Source organism: Phalacrocorax aristotelis, chromosome 5 (assembly GCF_949628215.1).
Source record: "Phalacrocorax aristotelis chromosome 5, bGulAri2.1, whole genome shotgun sequence".
Classification (NCBI taxonomy): domain Eukaryota; kingdom Metazoa; phylum Chordata; class Aves; order Suliformes; family Phalacrocoracidae; genus Phalacrocorax; species Phalacrocorax aristotelis.
Window position 1 is genome coordinate 2913216 of NC_134280.1, and position 18595 is coordinate 2931810.

General features: G+C 40.8%; 2 protein-coding genes across 7 annotated transcripts in view; one reads left to right on the forward strand and one right to left on the reverse strand.

The window, feature by feature from the left end:
- The window catches only part of ORC4 (origin recognition complex subunit 4), a 446994-nt gene that overhangs the window by 52292 nt on the left and 376107 nt on the right, over window positions 1-18595 (forward strand). The gene's annotated exons all lie outside the window — the stretch shown is intronic.
- The window catches only part of LYPD6B (LY6/PLAUR domain containing 6B), a 58058-nt gene that overhangs the window by 10933 nt on the left and 28530 nt on the right, over window positions 1-18595 (reverse strand). For 3 of the 6 annotated variants that reach the window (XM_075092753.1, XM_075092752.1, XM_075092749.1), the window contains one exon: window positions 8816-8883. The exons of 2 other annotated variants lie outside the window; for them this stretch is intronic. The gene's annotated coding sequence lies outside the window, so the exon portion shown is untranslated. Of the gene's footprint in view, window positions 1-8815; window positions 8884-13067; window positions 13253-18595 lie in introns of those variants that run through there. One more of the 6 variants, XM_075092754.1, reaches the window with a different exon arrangement.

Sequence of the window (18595 nt, forward strand, 5' to 3'; positions counted from 1 at the left end):
CTTTCATATCTTATCTAAAAATCTTTAAAATGCTTATTTTCTTCATAGCCTCCTACCTCTGTTGCTCTTTCATATAATATTATCTCGTAGCATGAGCAAACATTTCATTATGCCCAATTAGGCACTCTCATTAATGAAGGAAAAAACTGTCACTATACAGATGATTAACTTATATAAACAAGAGCAAACAGGGAGGCATAGCTTTCCTGGGGTGAGGGAAGAAGACCCGAGAGGGAAGGGCTGTTAACGTACACTCTGCTACGTTCCGTAAGAACGTATGTTCTGTAAAGAACTTGTTACTAAAGCACCTTTCAAGAAAACAATGAGGAATACAATGGCTGAAATAAGTAATATATTCCAGAAGGTTTTAAGGTTTATCTTGCAGTGTGTTATAGAAGAGTAGGAAGCAGTGTGCTTGATTTCTGATTTTAATAAAATTCAAGTCTGTCAACATTGTTTTTCCTGGCAGACTCTGTGGAGGATTAGCAGATTTAACATCAGATATGGAATGCAAATGAAACTTCCTCCTGTCATTTAGTAAGCAATTTTCAGGTGCTATTAGGTAATTGCAAATGCTTATGTTAAGCTTGTTAAATACCACTTCAGGACATAAGAGTTAGAAATACATAGGCAGAAAGGTATGTATGTTAAGGGCTAAAAAGTTAAACCCAACACCTGACATCATCAGGTGCTCCCTGCAACAAATGACAAAGGCCAAAAATGACACTTCCAACTTATCTAAAAGGACAAAAATAGCTCTTTTCCATTTCTTAGACAAATACTGCCGTTCTCATGTTTTCCTCTGGAGACCATTTAATTTGATCTGTAAGCTACCATTTACCCCACTTCAAAACTCAGGGAGTGCATAAGTGGATGGAACAAATAATAGAAAGCCTTCATTTTCTTTGGGAAATAGGCGGAGCACATGTAAAATAAAAAGGAGGGGGAAAGGAAATATTTTGAAGGGTTGAAAAAAACCAAAACACTATTACAGATCTGCAAATTAAAACTATTTGTTATACAAGTTCTACCTCTTCTTACCTACTGACCTGAAGCGTCTATTTTCTGATTTCTTTCCTTGCAGCATGTTATCATTAGTACAGAGTAACACAGGAAACAGATTTTACATTACACTGACAGATGTCTGCAACTAGTAACATCAACAGAATAAAATTCAAGTTATCAACATTATTTTTAAACACAACACATTTCTTTATCTTCACCCACAGCACACTTAACCATGCCTGGAATTAAATTTGGTCTTAATTACAAGAAATTATAGAGTTCTTTATCTAAGATCTTATAAAAGTAAAACACATACAGACCTGGTAATGACAGCATCATTTAGCTTGGGGTATAATGCTGGCATGGGAAGTGTGATGCAAACCGATTGCGAGACATGGAGGTGTCTGACTACACGATACATACAACTGCAAAGATTTTGAAAAAGTTAATGTATGATTAATGTGATAGATCTGAGCAGTACCATTGAAGTGAAGTACTTGCAAGGATAAAAAGAGAAGATCCGTGGAATGAAAATTGCATTACATGATGTTATATCTCACTCCTTTAATAGCCAAAACTGCTCAGCAAAAACTAGTCTTGAGCACTGACATTTACTTTGAAAGTCAGAATCCCTGATCGTCTTCGGAGAATAATTTATTCTGTCTAAAAAATCCATTAATGAGAGATAAATTCCCATTCCTTTCTGCAAGTATAAAATTTCCTCAAAGAACTGCACTTTGTCAAAGCTATGGATGACCAAAAGTTTTACACTTCAGCTTGTCACAGCTTTTATATATCACATACACAACGGTTTTACATCTCTCTCTCACCCATCTGTGCATGACTGGAAATAGGAACTTAATATTACTCTAGAGAAAAGTGATTACAGGAATAAGCAGTGTTTTTTCATTCCTTGAGCTCATCAGAGCACTTCCATAAGGATGAGTTTAATGATATTAATTTTACAGAATATTTTGTTAAATGCACCAGTGGATCAGACCATTATTAACCAGTTAGGCCTCACTACAATGGTGGGATAGCAGTTAAGCAGACCTACCTCTCTGTACACAGGCTACTGGGACCCCAGTTTACGTTAGCCAGAGGCCCCAGTGAACACCTGGCCAGCTGAAAGTAGAAGACAAATTCTGACTTCCAGTATCCTTCTACAAGTTTAGCTCCAGGCCACAGCCAATATTTAAAAGACTTCTTTGTTCCTGCCAAGCTAAAGTTACTCATATTCAGCAAGACAAGGTAATACACTGCATGTCGCACTAGCATGAAGTTCTTCAAGACCTATTTTAGAACACAAGAGAGGAGGGAAAACAACAACATGGCTCCAATTAAATCAAGAGATATCTGTGTATTTTTATATAATATCCACTAATTATTATTAAATGGAAAATGCAGGTCTTCAGCCAGTTAAATTCAGCCTCAGGAATATGCTTTGGTTTTAATGCCTGTTTTTCCAAGTGAAATTACAGACTCACAGAATGGTAGGGGTTGGAAGGGACCTCTGGAGATCACCTCATCCAACCCCCCTGCTTGAGTTTATGTTAGAAATCCTATTTCTAACACCCTAAATCCTATTTCTATTCAGCCTTGAGAAAAGGAGGCTCAGAGGGGATCTCATCAGCATGTACCAGTACTTAAGGGGTAGCTACAAAGATGATGGAGACTCCCTTTTTACATGGAGTCCCATGGAGAGGACAAGGGGGATGGACACAAGTTGCTCTTGGGGAGATTCCGATTGGACACCAGAGGGAAATTTTTCACAGTGAGGACAGTCACCATTGGAATAATCTCCCCAGGGAAGGAGTTGATTTGGCCACGTTGGGCACCTTCAAGAGTCATCTGGACAGGGAGCTGGGCCATCTTGCCTAGACCGTGCTCCTCCCAGAAAGGTTGGGCTAGATGATCCCTGAGGTCCCTTCCAACCTGGGATTCTGTGATTCTATTTCTAACACAAACTATGCCCAATATACACAGTTACATATGCCATAAAGTTACATATACCACTCCCAACAATAAAAGACATTCTAGGCAACAGAAATGAGAACCTACATGATTTCCACTTGAGAAATAAATACTACATTCCTGTTCAAATTAAAATGTCAAATAAAGATTTGTTAGGAGAAAGGAGTGCTTGCATGCAGTCCTAATTCAAATCTTAGATTTACCAAAATCTATTTGAACCTAGAATGGCCCTCTGGGATCAGACAAAGTAGAAGATATGACATCACAAAGGCATCACAAAGAACATTTTTCAGAAGCTTCGCGTTCAGTTGTATTTTAAAACTAAGTCTTCAGCTACGCACCAGCCGAGTTCATAAACCTGAAAAGCATGCTCTTTTACCCACCGCTGATGTCTGGAGTGAATTCACTGACATTATCCTTCACTTCGTTACTCTTGGTCATTATCTCACCACCTTGGGTGATTTTTTCCCCCCCTGAGCTGTTTGGAAAGGGAAAGGTGCAAAAAAAGTGGGTGGTGCCTGTCCTCTCCTCCAGTCTTAGTTGCAAGCTTTTCCCAAATCACAGAGGGCTCAGTATAGCGTATGTGCCAATACAAACTCGAATTTTGAACTGAAAGAATACAAAATGGTAAAGTAACTTTGTCTAGTTTTATTGTACCAAGTGCCAGGGTCCAAGGTCTCATGGCAAAATGTCCTTGCTTCACTTAAAGCACAGATACTACGTTTTCTACAATAACACAACACTAGAAGGACTATTTTGCCTTCACTTTCCCAGTAATAAGAAAATGGTCAGCAATGCCCGTCCACCACCAGTTTATGCCAGTTCAAGACAGTAGCACAAACTAATCTGCACTGCAATTGAAAAAAACCACACACAAAGTCAGCCACTGGCTTACATTGGCAGGGTTTAATGTGTGAAATGTACAGTACCAGTACTTGTCTGATACTATCTTTGCCTTTGTTTATATACTATCTATATACTTACAATAGCAATAGATATACTATGTTATACATATATAATACTATATTTATTATAATATAATAGCTATAGATAGCTATACTATCTTCGCCTGATACGTTTATACCAGCTTTTGGTTACTACGCAATCCCTGAAATCATAAACAATATCATCTCCTTGAATGCACCAGGAATGACTGCACATGCTTCTAGATAGATGCCAGCAGTTCCCAGTTCTGCTATACTATGTCCAGGGAACTGCAACAAACTCCTGCTATTGAATGAATTAAGTCTAAACATCAGTTGTTAAGAACAAACCGTCTGCCTTCATACTGAACTCATTGAGAAGAAGCTTTTGTTCAGAAGCACCTGAACTCACATCAAGAGTTAGTAAGTCCCTTAATCTAAATTAAACTCCTTATTGAAAATATAACTTTCAAAGCAGAAATCTTTTGTAGGTTGTATTTTCATGGCCTACATGATGTTTACATTTATTAAAAGGACTGATTTGCATTGCAAATGTGCTGGAGACAGGGAAAGAGTGACATTCTGATGACTGTCCAGTCCATACAACATCTACTATTGATGTAACTGTCCAATTGACGTAAAAACTACCTTCCTTGAAATCCCATTGCCTACAGACCTGCACTGTGCTCGGTGTCATACATCACATGTAACACTACTAGCAGTGTAACACAACTAGTTTTGAGCAGAAAACTAATCATAGCGTCACCGACTACACTTCTGAAGATGTTTTGTGCGCAAAATCCCCCTCTTCCACATCACTCCTCCACATTTCTAAGGCACATACCTTCAGTCACTGAAAACTGATCAAGTATCTGAATAATTCCCATTATTTCACCTTGCCCTACACAAGCTGACATAACATCTCGAGCAAACAGCCTTGCAGATATAGTTCTCAGTAGATGAACTCAAATTGTGCGTTTTTCCCTAGTTTTCTCTCTGAAATCTCAGGCTACTCCACTCTGAAGCAATGGATACTTCAAATAATCTTCCTAAATTACAGATGAAGACTTTTTCTACTTGAGATACAACCACCAATGGAGAAGACATGATGAAAATCCCATTTCCAAGCCAAGGTTCTCTGTTTGCAGTACTCTGGTTTCCACAACCCCTTGGTAGATGAACTTTTCACTCCTATTATTTGCCACCAAAGGGTGAGCTGAGAAGCTAGCACTGATGAGAGTGCTTTTGATGAAGTCTTTTAGGAAAATCTTAATATACATGACAGAATATATCTACACGCATATTTTACAGCATTTGCTTCTTAAGAAAAGATTTACTTGGAAGATGTGTCCAGAGGTAGATGAACTTAAAAAGCAAGAGATGAAAGCGGGTAAGGAGAAAAAGGCTTTTATTTTTCTAAGTGTACTAACAACGTCTGTTTCTATTCCTTACACTTACAAACACAAAAAGGCTTAAGAGTAATTTGTTTGTTTTGAAATGCTTTAAATGAACTAGACTTAGTAAATTGCTGACCCACCCAATCTGACCTAGCGTAAGATGGCATTTACTTCCAGTCCACACTCTAATCCAGAGAGTTGAAAAGAGCAAAAAGCAAATCTCAATTTTTACTAGCTGAGAACTATTACCCACAAGCAGCATTTGGCACAATTTGTTATTTGAACAGCCCCAGTCTGCCTTCTGTTGCATTGTGAGAGAAAAGTGATTTGCCGTCATTTCAAGGGTGGGGGAACAATACAAACATAAAAAGCTCCCTTTCACAAGTTCACAAAAGCTGTGTCGACATGTATGCCATATCTTCAACCATAAAACCCAAACGCAGCACTGTTTTCTTCCTCTAAGGCTCAAACTTCTGGAGCAGAAGCACACGGCTACCATGTCTATAGAAACAACTTGATATTAAGCATTAATAATTAAGTACAATATTAAATTAAAATTATTTGAAAATAATTGCATACAGTTTCTCTCCTCCCCCTTCACCATAAACATCCATGCTCTAGAACTGGAATCACATCACTATGTATAGCAGCTGAAAGGAAATCATGCTTCCATCATCTTGCAGTTACCTGTTTCATTTGCTGGAGGCTGAGTCTTGAATATTAGAGTAGCGAAGGGAACATTCCCAGGATTCAGGAAAAAAAAACAAACATCCATCATTTCTGGTCTTTTCATCATTGTCCAGGACAGACATATAGCATTTCATAACATTGTTTAAATAATATTTTTTCACTAAAGTGTCACTATCTTTTTCTTAAAAAAAAGCTTGAATCGAAGCAGTGCAGGAGACAGGGAGCCAACCATTTCCAGCACCAGCTGTTTGTGCTGGAACAGCATCAAGGTAGTCCCTTCACTTCTTGCAGCTTTAGCTCCCACCTCCCTCCCTGGAAGTTGCTGCAGTAATCAAATTACAACACTGATCATCTTACAAATCTTAACTATTTGGAATGGTCCCATCCTCAACTTAATAGTATATTGAATATTGGAAGGAAACGGGTAAAAGTCTATTGCACAAAAAAATCCAATCTTGACACCCATTTTATTACCACCAAAGGGACAGGGGTACCTCTTCTCACCTCTTCACACTGCAAAAGATACTGTCACTGTGGGTGTGAGTCATGGTCTTTGTTCTAAAGAAAGCAACCAAGCATCTTGGTTTTGTCTAGAACAAACGTTCCCTTCCCCAATACACACTTTTTCTCAGCTGTTTGGGTTTTTTTTCCCCCCTTATCTCTTTAGTGTGATGCTATCAAGGCAGTGAAATTTTCTCACTTGCTGGAGGAGGTACCTAAGAGTTTTATAATTGAAGTCACAGAACTGCTTCTATTCGGTACATCCTAGCTCTTCTGATACTCTCCAAGGACAGCAAGGCTATTTACCCTTTGGATATGTCCTTCCCACCTTCATGCCTCTGAAGTCCTCTCTGAGAAGAAATCATCTTTACTTTCTGGGTCTTCCGGCTGAGGGGAGACTGACTTGTATTCTCAAAGCCTGATAAAGCCTCATGCCTCACTCCTTTCAGTCAAGTTGATAGAATAATAAATCAAAACATGGAAAGTAATTTATAATCTGAACTAAAAGATAGTTTTCATTCAATTAGAAGAGCAATAGAAAGAGACAAAGTGCACACTCTACCTCTGCTGTTACCTGCCCATAAGACAATGACACATTCTTAAATAAACTGGTAGCGGGTAACAAGCAACACTAAGAATGCCTCTCGGTGGGGAGATTTATTTACTACACGTATTGCCTGCAATGCGCGGGATTTAATTGGACCAACTCAAGTTGGCAAATTTTGTGTTTCCTTCATTTCCTGTTCACAAATCAGGAGTAACGCTAAACAAAAGCACCACAAGTACAAAAAAAAAAAAAACTCACTTCACTGAAAACAAGAGATCCCTGGCAGGTAAGGCAACCTTGAGTAAAAACATAAAAGTAAGTATTGTATTTTAGAAGTGAATGCCAATTTCTGCATCCGAAATATCATCAGTTGTTTTGCAGCAAATCTCTTCAAAGGTTTGTGAACTGCTGTGATTGGACTAAGCTCAAACCCAAGAGCCAAATGCTCTTTTTTTTTTTCAGATTTCAGATCCTCCCATATATTTCCACACAGCCTGATAACTCTCCCTTTCAGAGAGCAGCAGACACCCAATGCTGCATCTGTTTGCAGCAAACTAACTTTGACTATTGGTGAAGTTTACCAGCTAGAATACTGTGCTGCTTTTGGCTGGGATGGAGTTAATTTTCTCCACAGTAGCTGGTATGGGGCTGTGTTTTGGATTTGTGCTGGAAACAGCACTGATAACCCCGGGATGTTTCAGTTCCTGCTGAGCAGGGCTTGCTCTGAGCCAAGGCCTTTTCTGCCCCTCACCCCACCCCACCAGTGAGGGGCTGGGGGGCACAAGGGGTTGGGAGGGGACATGGCCAGGACAGTGACCCCAACTGACCCCAGGGATGTCCCACACCGTATGAGATCGTGCTCAGCACATAGACCTGGGGGAAGAACAAGGAAGGGGGGGGAAGGCGGAGATGACACACATTCAGAGTGACAGGGTGATGGTGTTTGTCTCCCCAAGTCACCATTAGGCGTGATGGAGCCCTGCTGTCCTGGGGATGGCTGAGCACCCGCCTGCCCGTGGGAAGGAGTGAAGGAATTCCTTGGTTTGCTTTGCTTGTGTGCGCGGTTCCTGCGTTACCCATTAAACTGTCTTTACCTCAACCCAAGAGTTTTCTCACTTGTACTCTTCTGATTCTCTCCCTCATCCCACCGCGGGGGAGTGAGCAAGTGGCTGTGTGGGGCTGAGTTGCCAGCTGGGGTTAAACCATGACAAACACATAGAAAATACTATGTGCAAACCATGCAATATCTGCACACTGCATTTCAAAGCAGGTGCACAACTCAACATGAAGGGTGAATAAATAGTTTATTGTAGCAGTTTCTCTTTATTGTGCTTTTCATACTCCATAGGCCAGTTCCAAGAACTATCGGATGCCATTTGAGTAAGCTATCCATATAAATGAACACAGATGAAAACTTGCCTTACTACTGTTCCCCTCTAAACAGAAAGCAATTCACTGGGGGAAAGAAGAAATCTTATTCCTTTTGTGTACGGGAGCTCACTTTCTAACTCTTTGCAATCAAAGGCACCACGTGCTTTTGCAAAGGGTTACTCAGAACCTTGCAGAAATCCTTTGTGTAACCTTGGGTGTATTTTAGGCAGATAGGTCATTATCAAATCAGCTGCAGGATAAACTGGAAAGAGACACAAGGAAAAAAAAATCACCTGTACGGAAAAAAACCGTCAAAACAAAACCCCCCAAACACTAGCAAACACTAATAAGAAAATAAACACTAATAAGAAAAACACTGAAGTCTCCTAACAAAAACTACCACATACCTTTATTAGTAGTAGTAGTCTCTTCAGGTCTCCATTCTTTCAGCAGGCTATACAGATTTCCCTCAGAGCTTGCAAACATCACATGAAAAGGGCAAAAAGGAAAAGTATGAGGAAACACAGATGTTAGGTCGTTTCATTTTGGAGGATTTGTAGGATTTCAGTTGATTTCATTATTGTCTCTTTGGACTGACAATACATAAGTATTTCAACACGTCTTTCAATACTCTCCCTGAGAGCAGGAGATTTTTCTTTTGATTTTCTCGTGTTAAATAATACATTTTTAAAAGTTTTTTCTGTTAGGCTTCTTTTCCGTAAAGAAGGAAATGTTGTTTGTTTGGGAGATGGCTCTGAACTGTGTTACGAAGTGGGAGTTACAAAGCTCTCTTTTCTCCAAACCTGCCCAGCAACGAGGCGTTTCAGGAAAGAATACGTGAACATCTCAGCTTACAGGGATAATTTCTGCTGTAGATATTCACCCCCCTTCCTGACAGCCTGCAATTCAGGGACTTCCTGGGGTAGAAACGGTATACATATCTTGGTATTTAACTGCCTGTCCGTGGTCCTTGGATAATTGAACTGTCCATGGGTTATTACCATCAGTTTTTGAACCCACCGAGAGTTTTGGTAATCACAACACCCTCTGGCAATAAATTGTGAAGTACCAACATGTACCTTTTGAAAAAGTGCTTCCTTCTCTTTGTTTCAAACCAGCTGCCTGTTTCATTTTATGGCATCTCGTCCTTGCACTGTGACAAACCATGAATGACCGACCGTTCTCGACTTCCCTTCCACACACTTGCCGTGATTTAATTGTTGTCTGCCACATCCCTGATTCAGTTGCCTCTTTTTCTAAGCCGAAATTTTTAAACCTTTTTCATAGAAGTTGAAGATCTTTGTTGATCTTTACTGTCCTCTACACATTTTTTGTTTCATGGTATATATTCTAAAATCAAGTGAAAAGCAACCACTAAACAAAGCATGGGTACATATTACAGGGTGGGGGGAAGAGATACCCATTATCCATAGGTTAGAAATCTACCTTTTTAGAGGTTAAATGACTTTCAGAAATTGCCAGTTGAGAATAAGTCCTACTTGCACATCAAGCAATTCCTCAAAACACATTCTGTGAACATCAACAGACGAGTAGTTTCAGAGGGTAACCTGTAGTTTATTACTTTCATTCTAACACTTCTAGTGTGATGCATGGATTATGCAGAAGTTGACACAAACAGAAAATTAATTATCTACCTCAAGGATTTACAATTGTGTATAAACAAAATAAGAACATAAATGAAACATTTTCAAACTCAGATCTTCAATTCCAAGTGTCAGCCTGGAGCAAAATTTTAAGTCTGAGCTACAGTACTAGATCCCCCAGACATGGAAAGATTAAAAAACCCCGTCCTTTCAGACTTGTATTGGGTTTGCATGGCAAGGTTTTGGTAGTAGGGGGGCTAAAGGGGTGGCTTCTGTGAGAAGCTGCCGGAAGCCACCAGAGCCAATGCCAGCTGGGGCCGAGATGGACCCACCTAAGGCCGAGCCCATCTGTGATGGTGGTAGCACCTCTGGGATAACACATTTAGGAAGGGAAAAAAAACCCTGCACATCTGCGGTTGGAGAGAGGAGTGAGAATACGTGAAAGGAACAACCCTGCAGACACCAAGGTCAGTGAAGAAGGAGGGGGAGGAGGTGCTCCAGGTGCCAGAGCAGTGATTTGCCTGCAGCCCATGGTGAAGACCACGGTGAGAGGCAGACTGTCCCCTTGCAGCCCCTGGAGGTCCACAGTGGAGCAGGTGGATGCCCAAAGGAGGCTGTGACCCCATGGGAAGCCCATGATGGAGCAGGCTCCTGGCAAGACCTGTGAACCCCTGGAGAGAGGGGCCCATGCTGGATCAGTCTGTTCCTGAAGGACTGAACCCCAAGGAAGGGACCCACGCTGGAGCAGCTCATGAATAATTGCAGCCTGTGGGAAGGACCCATGTTGGAGAAGTTCATGGAGGACTGTCTCCTGTGGGAGGGACCCCATGCTGGAGCAGGGGAGGAGTGTGAGGAGTCCTCCCCCTGAGGAGGAAGGAGCAGCAGAGACAGCGTGTGATAAACTGACCCCAAACCCCATTCCCTGTCCCCCTGCACCACTCGGGGTGAGGAGGGAGAGAAATCAGGAGTGAAGTTGAGCCTGGGAAGAAGGGAGGGGTAGGGGAAGGTATTTTAAGACTTGGTTTTATTTCTCATTACCTTACTCTGATTTGGTTGTTAATAAATTAAGTTAATTTCCCCAAGTCGAGTCTGTTTTGCCCATGACAATAAATGATGAGTGATCCCTCCCTGTCCTTATCTCAGCCCATGAACCTTTCATTGTATTTTCTCTCCCCTGCCCAGCTGAGGAGGGGGTGATGGAGCGGCTTTGGTGGGCACCCGGCATCCAGCCAGGGTCAGCCCGCCTCTGCACTGAGAACTAGAGGTTAGCAAAAAGTCTTCACTGTGTGGTGACAGAAGGAGGGAAAACAGGGAAAAGAAACACAGGATGGGCTGCATCAATAAAACTTACAAGGCAATTAAATAAAAATATGGACAGAAGGGCCAGGACAAGTTATTTGGCGGACAATGTAGAAAGTGAGCTGAATCAGAGCTTCAAGTGTAAGCTGAAGGATTCTGCAGAACTAAATTACCCAGCAGGTGAAAAGCTATCCATTCCACAATACCAGGCAAATATATAGGAAGCAATAAACTTTACTGCAGAAAAAAAAAAAGAAATTCAACAGTCTTTTGAAATAAGACAACTTCCTTGCTGCAATTCTGTGCTTATCTGCCATGAATGGGCTTCAGTGATTGAAACCCAGCAGCAGGGAAAAGAAAAAAAGAGACATCGTTCCCGAACAGTTCTCAGCTGATGCTTTAATCATTTCATTACTAGTATAATAGGACGCCGCACCAGCAAAACCTTCTCAGTGTTTTCAAGAAGTATCTTTATACATTACCAGAGAAACATTGCAATATTTACCAAGAAGTGGACGAAGCAGCAGAAGGGAACCCAGCTTAGAACAAAAGGGAAATGTCTCTAACGACCATCATTGCCTGATGAACAGACAATTGAGCAATCATTGCCTGATTGCTCAATCATAATGTGCATCTGGTCCCTACCTCCGTCTCTGATGGAATAGAATTTCATCTTTTAAAATAGTTATACTGATACCTGCAGCTATACATGCTACTTAAGTATCAAAAGGTAACTGAATATACAACACTACATGGCATTTGCCTGTACTACCGGTATAAATCCATAACTTAGCTATGTAATCTTAATAAAAATTAAATAGACCATTTGACCATAGCAACTGATTAGAGTCTATAAATTAAAGAAACAAGGAGCGTACCAACTTGGATAATTATTATGTTATCTATCTACTTATGATAGTGCCCACACATATTCCTTCAGCCAATAAATATTTACCTTAAGTATGCTTAAGTCTAGCCTTCTTTGTTAAAGTTCTGAGGGTTTGATTCCCCAAGAGTTTTTAAGGTGACAGAGCAGCACCAACACGCAGCTAGCAATGTTGTCAGCCTGCCGGCGCACACAGTTGTCCAGCAGGATTCAAGTGCTGCCCTAGTCTGCAGCAGAATAATACATATTATACTGAGAGAATATAGAGACCTATTTCCTCTGCCACAGAATTCCTGCAAGCCAGGAAGAACAAGAAGTTGCACCCAGCTTTGGTGATAACTCTAGCCAGATTTCTCCAGCGCTGTGGTTTGGGTTTTTTCCCAAATCTCCTTCCACCAACAGATCAAGAAGATAAAGTATGATACGGGTTTTAATGCAAAACAAGATTAAAGGTTAAATACAACAACAACAAAAAATCTTTCAGAAAATATTTAAATGACAAATGACCCTCAAATCCTCCCAGTTGCAGGGAGGACGGCAGATCTGGTCAGATCTGCTGATATACAAAAGGATGCAAGAAGAGGCTTCAACTCAGATGCCTAAGAGCACTATGCTAATTTGCAATTATTATCTATATGTCACTTCCTGCACTTGCCACACCAGTGTGAATTACCTCTTTGATGTTGCACAGCTTGAAGTCTAGCCATGCATCACCCCACTCGCTTCATCCTGTAATTCCACCACAAGAAATGAGTGTGTCTGTGCCTGACCTTTAATTTGAACTATTCATTATGGCCTTGACGAGTGGATTGCAGGTCTGAAATACAGTCGGATGATTTCAAGGACATAGTTACCTTGCAACAGACCTACCCATGCGCACGTATGCAGATCTCAACCCACAGGCCTGAGGACAGAACTAAGCGAGTTTCCTCCACTAGGCAGGTCTCTGACTTCTATCAATGTCATCTGTCTGCTGCTCTTCTCATCACACATACAAGGAAGTGGCAATACATTCACGTTGCCCATTGACACATTTCTACCTGGTCTAATGCAGAAGAAAAAAAGCAATTCACAAAATTCAAACACAAAATTAACCCACAGCAAGCAAAGCACCAGCTCCACATCCATCCTTCAGTTCTCCCTATCAAAGGTGGAGCGAAAACCTATAGGATGAAGGGTATTCAGGGGCTTTTGCTCATCTATCAGATCTAGAACACAGCCCTTAAAAGAAGAATCCAGCTTAAGTACTCATTACCCTATTTGAAACAACTCAAAACACAGGCAGCCAGTTGCATCACAACAACAAATAACTACCATAAAAGCATGGTGGGAGTATTTTTAGGTAAAAAAGAAACTCATTAGCCAAGAAGAGAATATAAAATATTCTAATTTTCTACAGAGGATAAAGTGTGAGTCTGGGACAAAAAAACATAAGGCATACTTTGCCTTTTGCAGCAATCTAAGTATTTTTTGATTCCTACAAAACAATTTTGCATTGAACAGAGTGAAGTGATGCTGTAACAGAGGGCAGAATTCCTCCAGCTCTTATCTGACACTGTGTAAACACTATAAAGTGCCGTGGAAAGATAAAGTTCTCCATCTGCTGATGGTTGCTACTGTTAGTCAAAATGGGGTCAAAAGTTAACTCAACCAGCTTATGCATAAGGTTTTTATAGTTTAAGCCCTTAGGAATGAAGCCACATTACCATCCTTTTGGAGAAAAAAAAAAAATTTACTTTGTGCGTAAGAGACTCCACCAGCCAAAGACAAGAGATAAGGCATGTAAAGGGCCAGTTAAGCTGAACCAAGAACAGCTTACTCAAAGCAACCTGAATAATCAATAACTAGAGACAAGAAAATTAATTAACTGTTGTACAATCCTCTCCAGAATCGATTCCAAAGACAAAATATTGTGAGGAATTATCATTAGCTTTAAAATTTATTCAGAATAATATCTAAGTACCCTCAAAAAATCAATTAACTGAGCTTTTAGTAGCATACCAAGCAAGGAAAAATGACCGTATTATTACCAGCCCAAGACTCGGAAGATGTGGGCCCAGTTTCCCGCTCCCCTACAAACATCCATCACCTAAGGCAAGTCACTAGCCTTTTCATTTTTCCATCATAAAAAAAAATAACTGCATACCTTAAACATACTTAATCTCACAAGAATGCATGAGGCTGGGAGGTATTTGTTGACAGCCATAAATGCTGTATTCTTATAGATACAAATTCAATTTTACACTTAATAATCTTGAAGGAAGCAAGTTTGTTGAAACCCCCAGTCAAACCTTAAAACAACATCAGACTATTTCAAAATCTAGTATACAATTTAGTGTAGTTACTTCTGTTCCTTAAAGAACAGAAATAGCTAGGCTTTAATCAACCAGTGCTGACACACATTGAATAAAAGGAAAAAGAATTACTTTATCCACAGTTTAACTACAGAAGAACTAAGTACCAAAGGGGCTTCCTACAGAATAGAGGCAAAAGCATCCAGCTGACGATCGCAGGGACCTATATTTATGAACTAATATGCACTTCAGTCCAGGTAGGGCTGGGATTTACAGCTAGTCGGAGATCAGCACTGGTATATAACTGGGCCAAAGCCAGTATCAATCTCTTTCCCCATTCTCATGGCTGCTCTGAATAAATAATTTGAAAAAATAAGAGGGATCTCCACTAGCTTGCCTCAGCTGTAACACTCCAAGGGCATTCGACAGCCTTAACACAAGAGAAAGCCGAAATGCTTACTGTCCACTTTCATGCACATTCAAACAATATATCTGTATTCACACATACACACCTCAGGAATACAGTTCATCCTAGCAATTTTTGGTTCCACCTTCCAGTTTGGGAACTACGTGAGTTTGTTTCTCTGCCTTATCCTGGTGATGCAGAGAAGAGCAGGGATGCAGCAGATCTGCTGGGGTGATCATCTCACGATGACTATTCAATAACATTCTATAACCTGCCAGAAATCTCTGACACGGGAAGGACTCCAGAAATAGGAGAACTATGTCAGACACGCCAGACAGCTAGTCTCTGTTCAAAGGCTTGAAAGTGTGGGGTGGGGAAAACAGGGGTGGAGTGAAAAAAATAATCCTAACTTAATTATAAATATAGCTTAAGAATCCCATCCACGTGAAAGTTCTCCTGCTTTGGATCATGAATACCTCCAGGGCTCAGAAAGCTGCCTTGAACAGAAAGCACTTGGAATGATTTCCTTGTGAGTAGCTCTTAAGTGGTAATACATGTGAGGAGGACAGGGAATGCTCCTCAGTAAGTGCTCCTTCAACACACTGGTGGAATCATTTGTTGTTTTGCTCCAGGTTGGACGGCTGCAGTCCGTACCTACATACGGCCTCCAAGGCTGGCAGCCTCGGTGAAGGAAAAGGTGTGGGTGACCCATAAAGCATTTTGTGGCTGTGCTCTCCCAACAGCCAAAAGCTTTCTTCCCTTTCTTACTTGACTCTGACGTCAGGCTGCCTGTGCTTTTTGGTGTCATTCACCTCTTTCCTGTATTATTCTTGGTCTCCCTCACAGTCACGCGTTACTTGTTTCAGGTTCAAGCGTTTTAACTGCTCCTGTAATGAATGGGTGAGAGGAAGGAGCAGCAGTCAGGGATGGAAGAGAAAGAAGACATGAGATGACACACCAGAGACTAGAAATCATGGCAGTCTGAGAAACTTCTTCCAAATGGAACAGTGCCGTGAATACTCTGAGAGCTCACTCCATTTGCTAAACAGATAGCTCTCTTCCACTTCCCTGCAAATACAGGAGCCTTTCTGTGTTACCTATTTCCTTTGACTATCTTTGTGTAAGCTGCAAAGAAATCCATTTTCATAATTCCCTACGTCAACTACTTCAAAATGCGTCCCTCAGGTTCAAATGTAACCACTGCCATGTCAGCAGAAAGAGAAAATACTAATAAATCTAACATTTAACAAATAGCAAGCAAAGATCACTATAGTGCTCTGTACCATGTAAGGAAAAAGCTAAAGGTGTTTTACAAAGCTGTATTTACAAAAAAGCAAATGTAACTACTCCCTGAAATCTTAACTGCTACTTCAACATTGAGAATTGTTATAAATTACATTAATACAGCACAAAGCCTACCACTAACTGTGATATAAATGTAAATGAACCCAAAGGAAAGCTTTGTAAGAAATTTTCTCTTCAGTTGAGAGCAACTGCTACTTGAGTGAAGACACGTTAACCTTCTAGGCAGCGTTGTTTGTAGACTTCCGAATCACAATTAGAAAGTGTGACAACTGGCATTCTCCGTAACTCATAAATTGGATAGGAAAAATATCAGAAGCCTTGCAAACTATTTACTCTGCTTCTTCATCTTCCTTTCAACACTTGTCACTATAGAGGCACGCTACCAACATCAACTAACACATCTACTTAGGTGATAAGGGATAGCAAAAATGTCTGAAATAACTCCATGCCACCTACAAAGGCTGTAGGAGCTCATTATACTATCAAAATATTATACAAGACATAGAAATAGCATTCTCACTTTATTGAGACTAGATGGTTCTAATTCCTCTAACAACCCCCAGTTTCAACAGCTAGAAATTTCTGCTGAGCAGCTGCTGTTGAATACCAGATGTTGTGAGAGTTTCTTAGAAATTTATTTGAAGAAACATATCCTGCATACCTTCCATTCTAAGCGTCACCCTAAACTTAATCTTGGCTATAAAGTATAAAAACTGCTATACCTCATCAGTCTCTGCTTATTCAGGCTTGACAGACAATATAAAAATCAGCATCCAAACGCTTTTGGTTCATAATCCCTTTACTTACAAATGTATGACTGTTGGCAGAGTCTTCTACTTTAAGTGTGGTGTTTTGCTTGTAAAAATGCTGAACAGAAGTTTCAAGGCTCTAGCTATCACGATAACTGTCACAGCTGCTAAGAAACTAACACTCCGTGCTGTGTATGTATCTTCTACAACTGTGACATTTTCTCCCATTATGTTGCTGACAGGGTTCTTTTTTTCTGTCTCTAGTACAAAAATATCTTAGCTGTCCTCTACTTCTAAATAACCAGCCTGCAAATATATTCACACTTTTTTCCTTTTAAATCCGTGTATCTTAATAAATACCAAATGGTTCTAGTTTTGCATAATTTAACAAAACAAAATATAAACCCAGAAGAAAAGAGAAAGGAAAAAAACCTTCAAAATCTTATTCTCTGTTCTTAACACCATTTCTACAGTGCAGGGGACAAAAAATAGATCTTTCTCATAGGAAATGGAAGAACCAGTTGCACACAGATTCCTAAAGATTAGCATAATGAATTTTTGCCTAAAAAGTGCCTGGATTGAGAATTATTTAGCAGTACCCACACTTGCAGAACTTAAGTAATAATACAGCCACTTCAGCACCCTGAAGCGCCTCATGCTGAGGTCAGACGCGTGCCAGGGCCAGGACGGCAGCTGGGAGGCCGAGGAGGGACGTGGGGAAAGGCAGCCAGGCGTTGGAAGATGACTGCAGCCAGCAGCAAGGCGATCCCACCTCCTCAGCCTGCAGGTTAGACATCCAGCAGCATCACTTCTTAACCCAGCTCAAGCAGCAGCCACCTGCCAGACCCCAACTGCTCATTCCCACCTCCGACTTGCCCTGCAGAAGGTGCATGTGGCCACACCATGAACCAAACCGAGGAACTGCTCCAGGTTAAAATAAACCCAGAAAAGATTGCTTTCCAGCCACATCCCTTTTCCTGGCTCAGTTCACTTCGCGGCTGTATAAATGCCTAAGCAAACACAGCACAGGAACAAGCAGGAACAGACAACATGGTTACTGTTTTATGCTGTCAAGAAAGCTACCTATGAACTTCACCCCCCAAGCAGTCTGTCTTAAAATAAACTATATTGTTTCACTGTTGCTCTGAGCTGGTTCCTGGGTAGCTGGTTTGCATTCCTCACGTGCTTTGGTAATAGATCAATAAATACTCAGCAGGTATGCCCGTATTTAGACACCTAGGCGATACAAACACTAGACACAGATGAAGGCAAATTGCACTGTGCAAAAGCCTACGGGGTTACGGCTGCAGATTTATGGAAGGCTGCATGGCTAGGCCCAAACAAACAGTTTTGTGAGGCACAGGCTTGTGATTTTGACCTGATTATACCGTAGACGTTGTTGTTGAGCATGGTTATTGTCATTAGTCCATATGCAAGGAAGTACACAGGCTATTTAGCCAAATGGAAAAGCAGAAACAAGGAAAGGGCCCAGCGGAGAAATGAGACTGACAGTTTAATAACAATTCAGTAACTAAAAGATTTGGAAAAGCAACCGATGTGAAAACTCACAAAACCCCGAGAGAAACAGCGGGGATTCAGAAGGTAACTCAGGAAGAACAAGGACCAGCCCATTGCAAGCACTAA